The 21,184-nt window shown below is 44.0% G+C and overlaps 1 pseudogene; it reads left to right on the forward strand.

Moving 5' to 3' along the window:
* The first annotated feature begins 11,007 nt into the window (after positions 1–11,007).
* LOC115030638 lies at positions 11,008–11,957 on the forward strand (annotated as a pseudogene).
* Positions 11,958–21,184: the final 9,227 nt, after the last annotated feature.

The raw sequence follows: 21,184 nt of genomic DNA on the forward strand, positions 1-21,184 counted from the left end.
GTCAATCACATCCTAGGACACAAATCAAATCTCAACAAATAGAAAACTGGCACGGCAATTCTGTGTGTCCTATCAGAACACAGTGGAATGAAACTAGAAGTCAACAATAAGAGACACAATAGAAAGTACAAACATTCTTACAGAGTAAATAATACATTTTTGGAAGAACAATGGGTCATCCAAGAAGTCAGAAGGAATTTAAAAATTTCTAGAGACAAGTGATAATGAAAATACTCCCTAACAGAACCTGTGGTATGCAAGGCAATCCTAATAGGAGCCTTTAAACATAAGTGATCATGCTAGGGCTGGACAGATGGTTCAGCAGCTAAGAGCCATCTGACTGCTCTTCCAGTGGTCCTAAGTTCAAATCCGAGCAACCATATGGTGGCTCACAACCATCTGATGCCCTCCTCTGGTGTGTCTGAAGACATCTACAGTGTACTAGATAAATGTTTTTAAAAACTTAGTGAACGGGCTGGTGAGATGGCTCAGTGGGTAAGAGCACCCGACTGCTCTTCCGAAGGTCCAGAGTTCAAATCCTGGCAACCACATGGTGGCTCACAACCATCCGTAACAAGATCTGGCGCCCTCTTCTGGAGTGTCTGAAGACAGCTACAGTGTACTTACATATAATAAATAAATTAAAAAAAAAACTTAGTGAACATGCTAAAAATTTTTAAATTTATCAAACAAACAACCACCACAAGATGCTGGGGAGCTGGGGGCGGGGGCAAGGAGTGGGGGGGGGGAAAGAGGGGAGAAAGGAGGGGGGTAAGTAGCCAATCTTCAACATAGTATACAGAAAGAAATAATAAAGACAATGGAAAGTTAATTTAAAAATTAATAAAATCTAGATGAAAAGAGTAACACTGGCAAGGCACTTGAGAGACAGAGGCAGGCAGATCTCTGTGAGTTCAAGGCCAGCCTGATCTACCTAGTGCGTTCCAGAACAGCCAAGACTGTACAGAGAAACTCTGTCTCAACACACATAAGAAAAAGAGTAATAGTCAAAATCAAAATAGTTGGTGCTTTGAAAACATTAGTAAGAATTGGCAAACCTTTAGGCAATTTGAACAAAAGGAGGGAGAAGACACAACGGATAAAATGAGAGACCAAAAGGGTGGCAGTACAGCAGACTTCAATGAAATACGGAACATTATTGGAAATTACTATGAAAACTTATATTCTAAAAATATTATATTCTAAAAATATAGGAGAAATAGAAGTACTTTGAAATGCATGCCACGTGTTGAAATTAAACCCAGAAGATAAAAAGAACTTAACCAGATGCATTAAAAGCAATGAGAAAAAAGCTATAATCAAATGCTTTTTCCTCAAAGAGAAGCCCAGAATCAGACAGCTTCACTGTTGAATTCCATCAGACTCTCAATTCTCTTTGTTCCACAGAACAGAAAGCAAAAGGACATTACCAAATTCATCCTACAAAGTCAGTATTATTCTAATACCAAAACCAGATGAAGAGTCACACACACAAAAGAAAACTCCAAACCAATCTCTTTGATGGACTTAGATACAATACTTCTCCACTAAATACTTGCAAACTACACTCAGCAACACATTAAGAGGATTATCGACAGCTTCCACATTGTGGAAGCAAAGAATTCTTATTATTTCTACCTTGCAGTATACTCCAGCTAGATGGCCAACAGCCTTCTCGGGAATGCTCCAACCTATGCTTCCTATTGGGAGTACTGGACTTCAGACGTGTACTGCTGTTGTGGATTGGTTCTAATGCTACTTGTGTTAATTCAGATTCCAAAATTACACAGGAACCTGAATGTCTGCATGTAAGACACTGAGGGTCCCTGTTCCCAGTTGGCTTTGTTTGGTGAGGAGGCCAATGGCTGGGCAGAGAGGCAGAGGCAGGATGCTAGGATTCTGAGACAAGAATTTGGGAGGAGGAAGAAGGCACCATGCCAGGGAAGGAGAAGGTCTGGGCCTGAGAAATGGCAGGACAGAGAGACAGAGAAGACAGCCTGTGTGTAAGAGGTTAGGATCGTGGCCCAGGAGGGCAGCAGGTCTGGGTTCAGGGCAGCCAGGATGGGATATAGGTTTTAGTAAGTAATAATTCAGGAATTCAGGAACGTCAAAGGGGAGAGTATGCTAGCAATGTGGAGGGTTGAGCAGTTTAAGTCATATTAAAATATAAGGCTGTGTGTGTGTGTGTGTGTGTGTGTGTGTGTGTGTTTCATTTGAGAATCCAGAACATTGGGGCGGCTAGAGAGGAACATGTGCAGCTGCTACAGGGGAGCTAGAGTGGATTAATCAACTCCTACTACCCCGCCATCCAGCTTTCTTACATGGGTTCCAGGCAATGAACTCAGGTCATCAGACCTTCAAAGCAAGCACTTTTACCCACTGCACCATCTCCACAGCCTTTATTTTCAACATCTGAAACACTCTTGTGCTATTGTGTTTAATTACTGCAAAGAAGGTAGCTAGAGAAAGAAACTCTTGTGAATTTTACTCTAAAAAATGTATGCTGTATCTTTTGGAAAGAGGGTTATAGCATATGAAATATTTTGAAATTTACAATGTACGAAGCTTTTAATTTGAGAATTGAAAAACTATTTTAAAAAAAATCACTACTCACAAGAAGAGGAAATAGTTCCTCGTTCCCTGGAGTCAGTCCATGGAATTTAGAAGGGCTGGCTGCTGTGACGTGTGGAATCCCACGGTTTTTAAATTTATTTATCAGATATTGATAAGATCCACAGTGGCTCCGCATTGTGCTGAGCCACAGGGATGTGAGTAAGACAGAATCATTTCTGGGAATGAGGGAGAGAAGCCCATGCATACAGCTGTACTTTGGGGTGGGGACGCTCATACTCGGAGAGCTTGCAGGAGGAAGTGGAGCGTTCAGCAGGGCTGGGCCTAACAGACTGCCTGGGGCTTTGAATTCCCCACAGAATCCAGTGTGGTTCTGGGCATTGGAAGGATGGAGGAGGAAATTTGGAAATCATCTTTGGCAGCCTTGTGGCAATTGGCATCTGTGACATCTGAGAGACAGGAACTTCTGGTCTTCTCAACACCTTTATACATGTGTTCTGGCACCAACTCTCAAGGCTCTGAGCATTCTGGCCATCGTGTGAAGAGGTACTTCCTGAACACCAGCCATGGGCCAGACACTGCCCAAGAGAGGCAGATTCAATTCTCAAAGTTGGTAAGAGGAAGAGAAATCAACATGAAGATGAGTGCTTTGGAGAAAGAGCAGGCAAAGGATAGGGGACAGGCAGCGTGAGGTGGGGGTCCTGTGATACAGAAAAAAAAAAAAAAGATCCTTAGGAAGTCCAGCCTGGGGACCTGAGCGATGGCTCTACAGTTAAGAGACTTGATGCTCTTGCATGGAACCAGAGTTGGGTTTCACAGTGGGTAGTTTTCAACTGCTTATAACTCTAGCTCTTTGATAAACACACACACACACACACACACACAAACACTTTAGTCCTATAGAGACCAGCCTGAATACTCAGGTACATAAAAACTTGAAAATTATGGTTAGTATTGCATGAGTATCCCATCAAAGAATATGGCTAGCCACCTGACTCCAGAGTTTTGGGAACTGGTCCCTTCAGGCAAGACAAGCTGATATGCATTTTCCTCTAGCCCCAAAGAGTTTTCTAATCTGATGTGTGAAACTGATTCAGTTAGGGTGGAGCCACTAAGAATTCACACCAAGAAGAACAGATTCAACAGCATTGGAATGGGATAAGAGGGATAGATACTACTTCAGTTGGCAACAGGCTATATACATGGAGGAAACCACAGGGAACTCAAGGCCATATACTGACTCTAGGCTGGAACTAAGAATTGGTATAGGTTAACCAGGTTATTGGTGCTTTCAGGATCAAGGAGTCTGTGATTTTCTCAAATCGAGTAACACTGGCTAAGATTACTCCTTGCTATGCCCCAGAAATTCTTATTCCATCATCTAACATGGAAATTGTAATAGGTGCATGGGAGAGCAGCTATGGGTGGGAAAGAGATGAAATGACAGCCTCATTTTTTTTGTCCTAGTACATATTTCCAACAAGGAAATGAAGCAGAAGGAGATGTAAACCCCAGAGGAGAAGAAAAGGATGCACAGGAAGCAATGACTCTCATTGTTGAGTTCTCATTTGTGATCAAGGGCAGAACAACAGAGACAGCATGCCAGAGAGAATCAAGAAGGTCATGGGATTAAGACTTAACCTTGAGTTTGTTGATATCCGCTGTCATCTATGGGCTGAGAGATCTCAGGAAAGTCACTTGAATCTCTAGTCTTTATTTCTTTGTCTGGTCTGCTTAGGTGACACAACCAGAGTTGCTGCTAAGATGCAATGTCTAGTGAACCAACAAGCCAAGTCCATAGGGGTTTGGAGACTCCCTCTCTCTGGAGGAGCTGCACCAAACAGAGCCAGGTGTGGTCATCAAGTGGCCAAGTATCCATTACAGAGGAAGGATGGTTTTGAGAACAGTAGGAGCTTTCCTCTGCCCTATGCCCTTTGACAAGACCCTCACAGACAATTAAGAGGAAGGTATCTTTAACACCAGGTATTAAACAGTGAACTTTTTTTGTTGTTGTTTTGTTTTGTTTGGTTTGGTTTGGTTTTGTTTGGTTTGGTTTTGTTTGGTTTGGTTTTGTTTTGTTTGGTTTGGTTTGGTTTGGTTTGGTTTGGTTTGGTTTGGTTTGGTTTGGTTTGGTTTGGTTTGGTTTTTGCCAGGGCAAAATGGTAGACACCTAGACATTTTCTTTGTTGATGGTTTTCTACCCTAGAGTCTCCCTAAAATTTCAGGATAGAAGCCATCTTACTTGAATCTATAAGTTCTGCATCATAAATGGGGAAACAAATGGGAATTTGTTGCTGGTCCCCCACCTCTTTTTTTTAACTGAAAAAAAAAACCCAATATATTCTGATCATAATTTTTCCTTCCTCATATCCTCCCTCACCCTCCCTACCTCCTCACCCATCCAACTCTATGCTTTCTTTCTCTCTCTCTAGTAAAACAAGTACATTTTTTAAAAAGAATAAAACCAAATGAACAAACAAAAAAGAAAAAGAAAGGGGATGAGAAGCACACACGCATGCAGACACACACAAAATTCATAAAAATACAAAACCAGAAACCATAACATACAAGCAAAGGATCAGTAAAGGGAACAAAAGCCCAAACAAAGCAATGTGCACCTTTGAATTTGCTTCGTGTTGACCATCTTGTCCTGGCCATGGGGCCCGCCATTAAGTGTGGTTTGTATATCCAGAGACTCCCTTGGAGAAACGAATTTTTCCAAGCAGTTGTCAATTGGAAACAACTTCTTGGTCAGGGATGAGAGTTCATATCGAGCTCCCCATCTTAGTGCAGAGGTCTCATCTGGTTTGGATTTGTGTAGGCTGTAAGCATTCTGCCACAGTCTCGATGAGTTCATCTATGTGTCAGTCCTATTGTGTCTGGAAAACACAGTTTACTTGACATCATCCACCCCTCCAGCTCTTGGAGTCCTGAGGAGGGGTGGGGTTGTTTGATGAAGACATCTCATTTAGGACCGAGTCTTCCGATGTCTCTGCGCATTGTCCAGTTAAGGGTCTCTGTATTGGTTCCCTTCTCCTGGAAGTTTCTCTGATGATGGCTAAGTGAGATGCTGATCTATGAGTACAGCAGACAGAAGTCATTAGAAATCATTTTATTGCTGTGTTCCTTTACCAAAACTATTGGTTTTCCCTTAGGTCCATTGCCTATCAAGGCTCAGGTTCTTGGCCACACTGACAGTGTCAGGCATGGGTCTCATCTCATGGACTGGGCCTTAAGTCCAATCATAGACTGGTTGGGGACTCCCACAACTTTTGTGCCCCAGTGTATTATGCAGGCAGATCACCATTGTAGACTGCAGGGTTTGTAGCTGGATTGGCATTAACTCTCTTCAGGTATCATGCACAGTACCTTCCAGTACCATGAATACTATTCAGTACAGGCGAAGAAGGCTCTAGTTAGATACCAACTTGATTCACCATGTTCAATGAGATATGCATTGTCTTTCAGTCTCCATCCCCCACCTCTCTTGAACTGAATATGTCATCACCTCCTCCTTGGGAGATCCTACCCCATCCTAGTTTCTTACTCTATTCCTACAATATACTCTATGATCTCTGTGGTTGTACTGATAGTAGCATATCTATTGAAGGCTTAAATGCTAACATCCATATATAAGATATTCTCTTATACATATCATATTTGTCTTTGGAGGTCTGGATTACCTCACTCAGGATGATCTTTGTCTAGCTCCATCCATTTACTTACAAATTACATAATTTAGTATTTTTTTAACAGCTGAATAACATTCCATTATATAAAGGTACCACATTTTAATTGCACATTCACCCACTGATACAGATCTAGGCTGTTTATAATTCCATGCTATTATGACTAGAGCAGTAATGAGCGTGAATAAACAAGTGTCTGTAGTAGAGTGGAGAGTTCTTTGGGTATATGCCCCAGAATACTATAGTTGGATCTTGAAGTATATTTATTCCCAGCCACATAAGTTTACACTTCCATCAGCAACAAGTGAGTGTTCGTCTTACCCCACACCCTTGCCAGTATGAGCTGTCATTTGTTTTATTGATCTTGGCCAATTTGGCCAAGATAAAAATCTTGAAGTAGTTTTGATTTGCATTTCCGTGATGACTAAGGGTGTTGGGCATTTCTTTGTTTCTCATCCATTTGTGTTTTATTTTTTGAGAAGCCTTTGTTTAGTCTGTGCCCCATTTTTAAGTTGAGTTATTTGTTTTCTTGATATTCAGGGTGGTGATGGTGGTTCTTCTCCTTCCCCTTCCCCTTCCCCTCCCCCTCTCCCCTCTTCTTCTCCTCCTCCTTCTTCCTCTTCCTCCTCCTCCTTCCTCCTCCTCCTTCTTTTTCTTCTTTAAATATTTTAGATACTAACCTTATATCGGATGTGTAATTGATAAATATCCCTTCCCATTCTGCTTTGTCTGGATGGTGGCGTCACACTGCTCTAGCCCTGTGCCTGCCTGCTGTCATGCTCTCAACCATGATGAGCACAGACTCACCCTCTGAACCTGTAAGTCCCTATTAATGCTTTCTTCTGTAACTCTCCTTGGTCCCGGTGTCTCTTCACCACACTGGAAAAGCAACTAACACAGATTCATTTGAAAGGTATGAAATACAGCCAGTGATAGTGACTCACACCTTTGAACTCAGCACTTGGAAGGCAAATGCAGAGGCAGTTAGATTTCTCTGAGTTCAAGGCCAGCCTGGTCTACAGAGTGAGTTCTGGGACACCCAGAGTTACACAGAGAAATGTTATCTCCGAAAACCAAAAAGGTAAAATGGAGTGGGGTAGAGGGGTGAAGGATGTGACTGGACTCAAGTCCTGTCTTGTTCCAGCATCATGTTGTGGACCAAAAGACCTAAACAGGTAGAAAAACAGGAAAGAAACCAGCAAGCACTGAAAGTTGAAGAGAAACACAGACAGATCTCTGTGTTGGACACCCAGAAGTCGGCAGAAGCTTGAGCCAGATCTGAGGAAGCAGGATGCTTCTGAGGAAGGGCATTAGGAAGGAGCCTTGCAGCAAAATGAGTGAATAGCTGCCAGTGTGTTACCAGCTGGTCTACCCTGTAGTTAGAAACAACTTTTTATAATACAGAAAATCGCAAAGGATCTTCCAGAAGGAAACTACGCACAGGTCTCTGGAAGTTAGAGTCTTTGATTTTATAACATTATGAAGACCATCTGAGCTGGCTTTCATAGTCGTGGTCTCTCATTTTATTTATGTAATTTGGAGGACACTATTTCGAAAAGTCAAGGAAATAAACATTCCAGGAGACAAAGTAACCTGACTAAAGTCACCCAGCTAATAATCAGTGAAACAAGGATTTGAATCTGACTCCTGGGCATACAGAACACAATGTGTAGCCTGCAAAACCCAAGCAGATATAAGGTACACACAATCTTAGTCGACAGCAAAATTCTTGACAAATATTTCTTTTTACTACTTTAACATTACAGATTGGGTGAGTTCCAATTCACACAAGTTCAGAATTTTAAGTCATTTAAGTACATCAGAATTCACGGGATTCCAGAAACAAAACTGGCTCTGAGATGCCCCAGAGCACCACAGGCAATGGTGACTCCATGCGCAATTTCCTATTTCAGCACTTGGCCCAGGTACCTCACACAGGACTGAAGATGAGAAGGAGATACCTAGGCAAATCTGCCTAATTTCCCTGAACTCTGTGGAGTCCAAGTGCCGCAGCTTGACACATCCATACGGCTTTGCTTTCTTGGGCAATTGCAGCCTTGGCAGAGAGTGAGAACACCGCCCTTGACAGGAACTGTATGGGAATGAAAGGCTTCAGGTGCTGGGCTGGCTCCCGACTCCTCTGCAAAAGGAAGTGCCTCCCACTTGGCTCAGTGCAGCAATGGTACAGGTGAGTCACCCCATTGCCAGCCAGGCAAGTATTTTAAGAAACATGAAGTGTAAGCAGGAACCAGCAGAGAAGGACGAGGACTGAAGTGTCGCCATTAGCTCCGAGGGTGTCTTGTTGTCATGGTGCTAGGAAAATCACTTCCACTTAGAGTCCCACTCACCAGCTGTTTTGCTGGAACTTTTTTGCACGGGAGGCTGGTAGCCACCCCAGCACAGGCGTGGGCCACGGGTGTGCACACATGAGCACCTGTAGCAGACACCCACTCCAGAGGCCTTACATTGCTTGTCTGACGCATGCCCCTACCTTGTGTGACATAATCGGAAGCTTTGGAGTAGAGTCAGCAACAAGAAGAACCCACCTCAACCTCTGTCTCCCCTCTGGCGGTGGGCTCTGGAATACCACCATTGCCCATCCTTTGAAACACTATTTCAAGGCTCAGGCCTTAGACCAATGGTTCACAGCCTTCCCAATGCTGTGACTCTTTATACAGTTCCTCTTGTGTGGTGATGCCCCAACCACCAAATTATTATCGTTGCTACTTCATAACTGTAGTTTTGCTACTGTTTTGAATCATGACATTAATATCTGATATGCAGGTGGTCCTAAGGTGACCCCTGTGAAAGCGTTGTTTGACCCCCCCCAAAGGGGTTTTGACCCACAGGTTGAGAACCACACTGCCTTAGACCATTATGGGGGTAGATTACTTCAGGTTCAGCCAGAAGCAGGGGTTGAGGGTGGGATGAAGAAAAACTCCCACCCCAAAGTAACACTGAGGCTCCTTGTCAGTCTGCATTCCACAGTGTGCTGCTAGGAAGATGACTCCCCACCGCCTTTCTTGGTATCCACAACTGCACTGCACTGAAGGGAAGGGGCAGATGCTGACTGCTGCCCAGACATGGCTTTCTGTGGGACTGTTCCTTTTGTCAAAGCCTTATTACACACAAGGTACCTGAAGCGCCATGAGGATAAACTGGGATCCCCACTCAGACTTCACACAGTCTGGTTCTGCTTGTATCTCAGTGGCCCTTACTTGGAGGCTACAGTGGTTATGGGATAAAGGCAAGTGGTCTGCTATCGGCAGCCATTCCTTAACATTCCTCAATTAACCGAAACCTTCATCTTCACATAAAAACAAGCGTGCACCATAGTTGAGTCCTGCAGTCCTCTCCCCCAGATTATGACGTACATGTTTGGAGCAGGTGGATTTTGTTAAGGCCTCAAATGGTTTGACTCTAAGTGGTCCTATGCCTCGTTTTTAAAGCAATGAGGCAGACACAAGCTAGCAAGCACGTGGCCTCCATCCAGTAAGAATGGCAATTCATTTAACTGCTAAAAACAGCGCTATAAGCACCACCTCAAGTCCCATTTATACATGGAAGGCCCAACTTTTGGTACCTCAGAATGTGACAGTGTTTGGAGTTAGGAACTTTAAAGGGGTAATTAAATTAAATATCAGAGAATAGGCCTGAATCCAACATAACTGGTGCATTTTAAGAAGAACAGAGACCAAAGGAGAGAACGTTGAAGAAAAACAAAATAAAATGAAAAACTGGTCCTGCCATTGGCTGGGTCTTGGCCCTGTACTTCCAGAACTGCAGGACAGCACGTTTCTGCTGTTTGGGTCACTCAGTTTGTAGTACTCAGCTGCACCACCCATTGCAGACTAACACAACCTAGGAACACCAGATCACTCAACAAACACCTCAGCAGGCAGAGATTGCTGCACTGTAGTGTGCATACAAGGTTAGCTTGTGAACCCTGAGATATGCCTCAGACCAGGAGTCATAGAAGCAGAATCATACATGACAGGCATGGCTTCTAAGACTGGCCACTCATTCCAGAACCTTCTTCAGTGCCTTAGAACCTCGGAGACTTTAGACCAGAGAGTTACGGTTGTGGGGTTTTTTTGTTTAAGATTTACTTATTTATTATATATATATGAGTACACTGCTGCTGTCTTCAGAACACCAGAAGAGGGCATTGGATCCCATTATAGATTGTTGTGAGCCACCATGTGGTTGCTGGAAATTGAACCTCTGGAAAAGCAGTCAGTACCTTTAATCCCTGACCCATCTCTCCAGCCCTATGACTGTGATTTGGACAAACACATCCATGGTGCTTGTGTGCCAGGATGTATTCTGAGATGGCACATATTCTTCCCCAGAGCAGTGTGATTGTAGGAAGCAGAGAAAGCTCTGACAGAGTGAATGTGTATTTTGACATGAATATGTCCTGCTAAGGACTCTAAGACCAGTTGGTCCATGGTAAACTAGCAAAGCCATTGCCCATAAGGGACAGGTACAGAGAGATGGCAAAGATTTCCTTAAGAGTCTGAATAAAGGCCAGGAATGATGGGTCATGCCTTTAATTCCAGCACTTGAAAGGCAGAGGTAGGATAATCTCTGAGTTCAAGGCCAATCTGGTCTATAAAGTGAGTTCCAGGACAGCCAGAGCTGCACAGAGTAACCCTGTCTCCAAACAAACAAACAGCTCTGCTCCTCCCTATTCCAGAGACAGCTGCATCTTCTTGTGCAATGCCAACCTTGTCCTGTAGCCACAATGGTGAAGGTTGGTGTAAATGTATTTGGCGGTACTGGACACCTGGTTACCAGGGCTTCCTTCTTCACTGCATCTGGCAAAGAGGGCATTGTTGCCATCAATGACCCCTTCAATGACCTCAACTACATGTTCTACATGGTCCAGTATGACTCTATCCATAGCAAGTTCAATGGCACAGTCAAGGCTGACAATGGGAAGCTTGCCATCAACCGGAAGCCCATCACCATCTTCCAGGAGCGAGATCTTGCTAACATCAAATGGGGTGATGCTGGTACTGAGTATGACATGGAGACTACTGGCATCTTCACCACCATGGAGAAGGCCAGGACCCACTAGAAGGATGAGGCAGCAAGGGTCATCATCTCTACCCCTTCTGCCGATTCCCCCATGTTTGCGATGGGTGGGAACCATGAGAAATATGACAACTCACTCAAGTTTTTCAGCAATAAATCCTGTACCACCAACTGCTTAGTGCCCCCTGGCCAAGATCATCCATGACAACTTTGGCATCGTGGAAGGGCTCATGACCATGGTTCATGCTGTCACTGCTACTCAGAAGACTGTGAATGGTCCTTCTGGAAAGCTGTGACTTGATGGCCATGGGGCTGTGGGCAAGGTCATCCCAGAATTGAACAAGAAGCTCACTGGCATGGCCTTCCATGTTCCTACCCCCAATGTATCCATTGTGGATCTGACATGCCACCTGGAGAAACCTGACGTGTATGATGACATCAAGAAAGTGGTGAAGCAGGCATCCAAGGGCCCACTAAAGGGCATCCTGAGCTACACCAAGGACCCAGGTTGTCTCCTGAGACTTCAACAGTATCTCCCACTCCTCCTCTTGGTATGCCAATGAATATGGCTACAGCAACAGGGTGGTGGACCTCATGACTTACATGGCCTCCAAGGAGAAAGAATCCCTGGATCACCCATCCCAGCAAGGACACTGAGAGCAAGAGAGAGGCCCTCGGTTGCTAAGGAGTCCCTGTCCCAACTCCGCCCCCAACACTGAGCATCTCTCTCACAGTTTCCATCCCAGACCCCCATAATAATGGGAAGGGCTTAGGGAGCCCTCCTTTCTTGGATACCATCAATAAAGTTCACTGCACCCTTCCCCACAACAAAACCAACCAAACAAAAAACAAAACAAAACAACAACAACAACAAAACCCCAACCAACCAACAAACAAAAAAGTCTGAATGAGTGTTTAGGAATGATTGACCAGTGTGAGCAATTAGGCTTCCTCTTCCTGGATATTTATAGCCTGAGACATGAGACAGCTCACCCTCAGAGACCTCCTCCTAAAACTAGCTTATCCCTCCCCTGTGCTGTACCTAGCAAACACAGTGAGGTTTCATGTTGCAGCTGTTAGAGAACCTCACCTGCTCTCAGCTTCATTATATCTGTCCTTTCTTCACTTTCTTGTGATCCAGCCAGGATTGCAGGATTCAAACTGTACACTTCATGGTGGTAATATATGTGCTGAAAAATGCACAGTCCCTAATTCAAATCCCAGGGGTGAGTCAGGCATGGTAGAATTGGGGGAATCTGATAAAAAGTCAAAGAATGTGCATACCTCTGGCTACATGACACCCTATAGCATCTGCAGCCACATCCTGTGTTCGTTTCTCTAAATGTCTCTGTTGCAGAAATAGAATGTAGGGAGCCTATGTCAATTCAAGAATGACCTTTGTATCAAGTGTGCTCATTTAAGGACATATTTTGCTTCCACATCAGTTATAAGTGCATTTTTTTTCTTTTTGGTACTCAGAGCTCTTGGGGTTTTAAAACTGTAAACATGCTTCATCTTCATCATAGAGATGAACAGACTGGGAGGGAAAGCTTGCCACGTTGGTTAACCTATAGGAGAGATGAGGCTGAGCTCCTAACCCCCAGTGAGGCTCCGGAATCCATGGACACATGGAGTGGTGGCTAGTCTTGGTTGTCAATGTGACTCTATCTGAATTGAGCTACAATCCAGAAATGGAGGGCATGTCTGTAAAAAATTTTTCTGCTTTGTTTGAAGTGGGTGAATCTATTTCTAATCTGGACCTTTGAGGCAGGAAGCCACACCTTTGATCTGGATCCTGAGCCTGGAAGACACCAGTCTTTAATTTGGATCTTGAGATGGGAAGCCATACCTTTAACATGGCCCATACCTTCTGCTGGAAGTCTACCCAAGAACATAGAAAAAGGAGCTCTTGCTTTTTAACATTCTTTTTTTTTTTAAGATTTATTATTTTATGTATATGGGTACACTATAGTGTACAAATGGTTGTGAGCCTTCAGCCTTCATGTGGTTGTTGAGAATTGAACTTTAGGACCTCTGCTCACTCCAGTCAGCCTCGCTCGCTCCAAACCAAAGATTTATTTATTGTTATAAATAAATACACTGTAGCTATCTTCAGACACACCAGAAGAGGGCATCAGATCTCATTACAGATGGTTGTGAGCTATCATGTGGTTGCTTGGATTTGAACTCAGGATCTTTGGAAGAGCAATCAGGGCTCTTACCCGCTGAGCCATCTCGTCAGCCCCAAGCTTTTGCTTTTTACGTGCATGCCCTTGTCTTGCTAACACATCCATTCCTTCACTGGCACTGGAGCCTATTTCTTAAGGGGAGCAGCTTTGTGGGTCCAAGCAACCTCTAGACTCTTAAGCTTTACATTCACAGCTAGCCATTGTTAAATTAGCTGGACCACAGCCTGCAAGTCTTTCCAGTAGATTTATTCCATAAGTCTGTGGCTTAGAGAACCCATGCACATGCTTCTGGTGGGATGTGTCTCTGCTGCCTGCCTCAGTGGGCCAGGCATATCAGTAGAAGGAAGATCACATCAAACTTACAGCCCTCCAGTGAGGATCTAACTTGTTATAGATGATTTCTGCTATAGACGCCATTGAGGCCTACCAAATCCACACATTGAAATCCTAGTCTCAGTATCTCAAGACATAACCTTATGCAAAAATACAGTCACTGCAGACATGAGTCAAGATAAGGTCATTGGAACAGATTCTAAGCCAGTAGGGGTGGTGTCCTTAACAACAGACTTTGGGTGTAGAAAAAGATGCACAACACTGGGGTGATGATGGAACATGCCTTTAATCCTAACACTTGAGAGGCAGTGTCAAGGCCAGCCTGGTCTACAGAGCAAGTTCCAAGGCAGCCAGGGCTACAGAGAATCCCTGCTTAAAAAACAAAAACAAAACGAAAGGTACATGTGTGCGAAAGGAGAGATTAAAAACTAAAACAATGCTTCTACAAGATTAGAAGTGCCAGAGATGCTAGAAAACTAGCCAAGAGGGGCATGGAATGGAGATTTCCTCGCGCCCCAGGAAACTACCCTGCCAATGCCTTGATTTGGATTCCAGACCTGGGAAACAATATCTGTGGTCCAAGACATACAGTTTGTGGAACTGTGTAACCACAGCCCTTATCTAATCAGAGTCCTTTACTCAGTATGAAATTTTCCTGTTGGTGAATGATAGCCAACCATCCTTAGTGTCCATCAGACATGGTTTTGTTTGTCTGTTTTTTTGTGATAGAGATGGCACCCAGGGTTTGGTGCATGTTAGACAAACACTTCACCACTGAGTTAACCTCTCACCGCTCAGCAGTATCACTGACAAGTATGGAATTTGATGATTTCTAAGAACTCTCCCAAATGTTATCTACGTTCACAGCAACTCAGTTCAGCTCCTCTTGGAATGATGACCTGGTCCTTACAGCCCTTCCTTTGTTGCTGTTTCAAAGATAAGCTAAGGTGAAGGTGACCTTCAAGGACAAAACAAAGTCACTTCCGGTGCTGTGAGCTGTGTTCCTAGACATTAGAATAAAACTAATTTAAGATGTGGGTCTTCACTTGCCCTCTGGGGAGGCAGCTCCAATGGCGAACTCCCTTGTATCTTCTCTCTGTGTCCTCTGGCCTTTGGTGTTAAATCCAAACCATGTGTTTGGGTTACAAATTCTGCAGAAGGAAGCAGAAATCCAAGTTGGCGGTCCTTTTCTGTGACTTAAAGTTATGTCACGAGGGCCCTGTGTGGGCCTGGAAAGCTTGGGCTCTTTGTGTGAAACATGATCCCTCAATACCATTTCACTGAGTAGATAAAAAGCTGACCTAAGAAAGCTCCCAAAGACCTTTGATTTTACTATACATAAACCAAGGTGTGACTAGGCCTGGTCTAAGGAAAGAAGTCCAAATACTTTAAAAATGTCTCTAGCCTCAGAGGAGTCCCTATATTTCAGAGCTAGTCTGGGGCTTTGAGCCTCTGCCCCTCACCAACACAGAGTTTGACCTCACCAACACAGAAGTAAGTAGCTGTGTGGGTGATCATGTCCCCCAACCCCTCCCCCATTCTGTGGAGCCTTAAAGGGCTAAGTAGTCACAGGACAGCCCCATCTGTGGCTGGCCATGTGGCAATGCTCTCGGGCCTGTCTCACTTCCCGTCAGCCCTTCAGCCTTTGCTCAGGAATTTGCTCCCAGTTCCATTTCTGGAAGCATCTATTTCTTCACTAAGCTGAGGGCTGCAGCCCAGACACCCTCAGCTAATGTTTGTTTAAGGTTTTCACCCTTGCTCCTGGTTCCTCGCTACTCTGTCACAATTTTTGAAGTGAGATTTCTCCTGCCAATGGACGCAGCCAGCAGGAGTCTGTTGAGTATAGAACTCACTGAAGGGCCGAGAGTGTCACTTAGGGAATCTCATAATTGATGATTCTTTCCCTTGTCAGCCTGATATATACATAATCCAAGGGAAATGTCTAAATGAATGGAGCTGTTTGGGGATAGAGGCTACATTTCATTCTCTTTTGAATTTTCAGTGCTTACCTCCCACCTGGCACAGGGTAGCATCCAATAAAATTCCTTATTGAATGAATGGACATTAGTTTTCTACTTTCTTCAGAGAGGTGCTCTGTTAGTGTGATGCCAACACACCACAGTCACACACAAGGTTAAAGGACACTTATATTTCCCAATAGCTCTCATGAGACATGCCCAAGGAAAAGCCCCTGGATCCAGGATGCAGAGGACACAAACTCCAGGTCCTCTTGGACCACTACCTAAGAGCCCTCCCAGTGTGTTGTCTGCCTCACTGTGTTGTCTGCAATGCCTACCTCGGTGAATGGCTTCAAGATGCTGCTGAGGCAGCAACTGAGGATGTAGCTTAGTGGTAAAGTGTGTACCAGGCTTGAGGTCCTGAGCTTCATTCTCAGCATTGCAAGGAATGTTTAAAAGGAGAAGACAATGAAGGCAAAGGTATCAGAGAACATGCTGAAGCACTTACTTCTGTTATTTACTACTGTAGCAGGTAGTAATACTCAACTGGAGTTAAGAGGGTCCATGAGTCATATTGACTATCCCAATATCTTTTATTCTACATGAACTCAAAGATGAAAGCTAAGTTTTCTTCCTACTACAGCTAAAGATATATCCAACCTGGTGAAGTCCTGGCCTCTTTGCCTCTTTGGAACATTACTGTCTGCTAGGTTAGCATCCCCACCCCCACCCCTTTCTTTTTAGATGTAACTTTAGAAGTATCCTGATTATGCATTTGGCAACTGTAAGGGTATAAAGACATTTTTAAAGCATTTTTATTAGATATTTTCTTCATTTACATTTCAATTGCTATCCCCAGAGCCCCCTATACCCTCCTACCTCCCTGCTCCCCAACCCACCCACTCCCACTTCCTGGACCTGGCATTCCCCTGTTCTGGGGCATATGATCTTCGCAATACCAAGGGCCTCTCCTCCCATTGATGGCTGACTAGGCCATCCTCTGCTATATATGCAACTAGAGACACAGATCTGGGGGGGGGTACTGGTTAGTTCATATTGTTGTTCCTCCTATAGGGTTGCAGACCCCTTTAGCTCCTTGGGTACTTTCTCTAGTTCCTTCATTAGGGGCCCTGTGTTTCATCCAATAGATGACTGTGAGCATCCACTTCTGTATTTGCCAGGCATTGGAATAGCCTCACAAGAGAGAGCTATGTCAGGGTCCTGTCAGCAAAATCTTTCTGGCATATGCAATAGTATCTAGGTTTGGTGGTTGTATATGGGATGGATCCCCAGGTTAGCATTCCTATTTTGTGCATTGGTGATAGATACACATAGATACACAGAAGATTAGTTGAAGAATGGTTGCTCTAGAAATAGTTCCTGTGCCTAAATTATGCTAAGAAATATGAGGTTTTCATATTCAGAGGACTGTGCCTTTGACAGCATCCTTAAACCAAAGAAACCTCAGACCCCAGGACAGGCCTAGAGAGTGAGAGCACATGTTGTGAGCAGCCTGGCACTGACCAGCAGAGCTCAGACTTCCTCCATTCCCCTCACCTTCCAATTGAGACAGCAGCAGGTGGTCCTTTGCTTTCTCCGTGTCCTGGTGCAGATGCTGTTGCTAAGGTAACCAGATGAGCAGATACAGAAGCAACTGGTGGATACTGCTCTCTCTACTTACATGTCCAGACAGTCTTCCATCTTAGCTAGAAAGTTTTATTCAATACTATTGATCTGTATGAAGTAGTGTGCTGGGGCCTAAAGAGAGAAGTCTGGCCTGTGTAACAGCTCAGATTCCCTGGAAATTCTTCCAGCGTAAGTTTCTAGACAATGTGATGAAGAAGGAAACAGAGAATGAGGATCTGAAATTACATACGGATGCTAATTGTCTGTGTATGCTGTGGCTAGAATTGCCTAAGGCACAGTTTCTAGATACAAGTCCTTGGTTTGCCCGGAACATCATAGAATGAGAGGGGTGGGTGTCAACTCTGTGTTCTGAGTCAGTCTGTGTTTTGTGCTGTTCCAGGATAGGTGCCTCTAATATTTTAGCAAAGCCTTTCTCTGGGAGCTATGTGATACTATATATCTGAGTTCCTTTTGCTCTTGGGTTACATTAGCTAGTGAGGGCCTCACCGGCAACTTTGTTACTCTTTATTCTTCCCTTAGAAGACCCACAGAATAGGTCTCAAAGGACAAAGGAGAGGTTGCACTTAGTGATCCACTTTATCTACACTGACAATCCAGAAGAGGGAGCAGGGCATAGAGAGGAGATGAAATTCACTCTAAGTTACAGAAAGGGAAGAAAGGCGCCAGTGAGATTGCTCAATGGGTGATGACACTTGAGGCCAAAGCAACCTCTTGATTTCAGGCTGAAATCACACTTGACAAGCTGATTTCAACCCTTGGTTAGAAGCCACTTGGTTAGAAGAGAGAACTAACTACTGCAAGTTGATCTCTGACCTTTATGCATGCACGGCGGCACGCATTAATGCTCACAAACACATGCACAAATAAGTTTAAAGAAAGGGAAAGGATAAAGATTCAATGTCTGCATTGCTGACTCTCATTGTCCCCTAGAAGAGCAAGATTATCTATAGCTAGATTTCCAAGATGGGCTCATTAGCTCAGGACCTGGATTAGTTACTTTCCTAATTGCTGTGACAAAATGCTTGACAAAAGGGACTTAAGAAAGAGGGTTCTCTTTGATCTGCCCTGGTGTCCTGCCCACAAGATATGCTAGGACAATGGTAGTTAAAATAAAAAATTATGGGAGTAATCAACCAATACCGAATTGACTTAAGATGAGTTCACAAGATGGAACCCATACCTGACACTGCTTGGGTGACCAAGAACCTGACACTAGATAGCCAAGGGACCTAGGGTAAAACTAAATACTACTGACCTAATAAATAAATAAATAAATAAATAAATAAATAAATAAATAAAAGTCATGATAAAATGACTCCTAATGACATTCTGCTATACTCATAGATCAATACCTTATTCATCCATCATCAGAAAAGCTTCCTTCTACAGCATATGGGAACAGATAGAGAGAGACCCACAGCCAGACATTATGCAGAAAGTGAGAGATATTAGAACACTGTGGTGGCTTGAATAAGAATGGTCCCTATAGGCTCATCTATTTGAGTGTTCCATCATCAGAGAGTGGCACTATTTGAAAAGGTTTAATAGGTGTGGCACTGTTAGAGAAAGTGGGTCACTGGGAATGAGCTTTACGGATTCAAAATCCCAAGGCAAGCCCAGTGTCTCTCTCTTCCTGCTGCCTACAGATGTGGATATAGACATCTCAGCTACCTCTCCAGCACCATGTCTGCCGGAATGCCACAGTGCTCCCTGCCATGATGATAATGGGCTAAACCTTTGAAACTGTAAGTAAGGCATAATTAAATGTTTTCTTCTCTAAGAGTTGCTGTGGTCATGGTGTCTCTCCATAGCAAAAGAACACTGACTAAGATGCTGATAAACCCTCAACCCTAAATGAAATGTCTCCATCAAATCCCTCTCCTCGGAGCTCAGGGAGCACTGCAGAAGAGGTGGCAGAAAGAGTGTAAGAGCCAGAAGGGATTGAAGACATCAAGAATACAAGGCCCTCTAAATCAACATAATCAAAACTCATATGAACTCAGAGACTAAAGCAGCATGCAGCACGGGCCTGTACGGGTCTGCAGCAGGTCCTCTGTGTACACATATGGCTTCCAGTTTCTGGGGTTCCTGAGTATGTGAATGAGTGGGTCTCTGATTCTTGTGTCTTCTCTTGGGCTCCTTTACTTCTGTTGGTTTGTCTTGTCCATCTCTGAGGTGGTAATTTTTGTTTTCTCTTATATATTAGTTTGTTATATTTTATTATTATTATCATCCCATAGAAGCTCGTTTCTTTTCTAATGTAAGACAGAAAGGGAGTGGATCTGTCTGGGAGGGAGGTGGGGCAAATAGAGGGAGGAGAAACTGTAACCGGGATATTTTCTGTAAGAAAAGAATCCATTTCCAATAAAAGGGGAAATTAAAAGTAAAAGAAAGAAGTTTCAGTTGGCTCACAGTTTGAGGATGCAACCCATCCTGATGAGGTCATCTTGGCTGCAGCAATGGATCACATCGCATCCGCAGCCCGGAAGTAGAGAACAGTGAATGCTGTTGTTCACTTTGCTTTCTTCTCTTTACTTTAACCCATGAAATGCTGCCACCCACATTCAAGATATGCCTTCACTGTTAGCATAAGCTAGAAACTTTGGTCCAGACATTCCCAGACTTGTCTCCTATGCAATTCCAGATCATGTGAAGATAACAAGCAACATTAACTAACACACGATCTTTCCTCATTTCTTAGGGAAGTGGGTTGGAGAATGCAGTAAGCATGGGGTGCTGGACAGATAGCATTGGGATCCTAGGGTCCAGGAAAAGCGTGGACCATTGCTGCAGACTTGAGACTCAGATCTTGAAGTTTGAATTGAATTGTGCCATCCTAGTAGATGACCACACCCAACACACACACCCAACACACACACATATATATATATATATATATATATATATATATATATATTCCACCCCTCCAGCCAAACACATAGGTCACTTAATCCCCTCCCTTTGTTCTTTCTTTGTGAGGGTATATTAGTTACAAGTTCAGAACCCAAACAGGCTTGAAGGAGAGTTATGACAAATACCAGAGTAACTGAGTTAGGGCCTGGAACTCCAGCATGATTCTGCAGCTTCCCTTGTCTCCCCTTCTCATCAAGTGACCACAGAATTGTCTCTCATGACATGCTGATTTCTTCCACATTGCAGCAAACATGCTCCCCTACCCCACCCCACCCCCATCATCTGGAACAGCTCCTGAATTTTGACCTTCCACCAAAGACACTTCCAACTCTAAATATGAAAAGTCCAGGGGCTGGAGAGATGGCTGGGTTAAAGCACTTGTTATTCTTACAGAGGACCAAGGCTTGTTCCAAGAACTCACGTGGTAGCTCACAAACATCTGTAGCTCTACTTTCAGAGGGTCTAATACTCACTTCTGACCTCCACAGGCACCAGTATGTATGTAGTACACATGCACACATGCAGGTGGAACACTCATGCACATAAAATAACAAATCTAAAAAGAGAAGAAAGCCCTAGATGAGAGTCTGAGTGTCTAGAACTGGTCCAGTGCTCGAACAAGGGGAAGAGATCTGACAGTAAAGCCACAGCAGGCTCTTCTGTAGGCCACAGGAGGGAGAGATAGGTGACCCTGTCTGCAGCTATGTCTGCCTGAGTGCATCTGGTCTGGTTGGACCTTGGAAACTGAGCAGGAAGAGAAGACAGAAGAGAAGAATAGAAAAGAGGAAGAGAAGAGGAGAGGAGAGAAGAGGAGAGGAGAGGAGGGGAGGGGAGGGGAGGGGAG

This window comes from Mus caroli, chromosome 3 (assembly GCF_900094665.2).
Source record: "Mus caroli chromosome 3, CAROLI_EIJ_v1.1, whole genome shotgun sequence".
Classification (NCBI taxonomy): domain Eukaryota; kingdom Metazoa; phylum Chordata; class Mammalia; order Rodentia; family Muridae; genus Mus; species Mus caroli.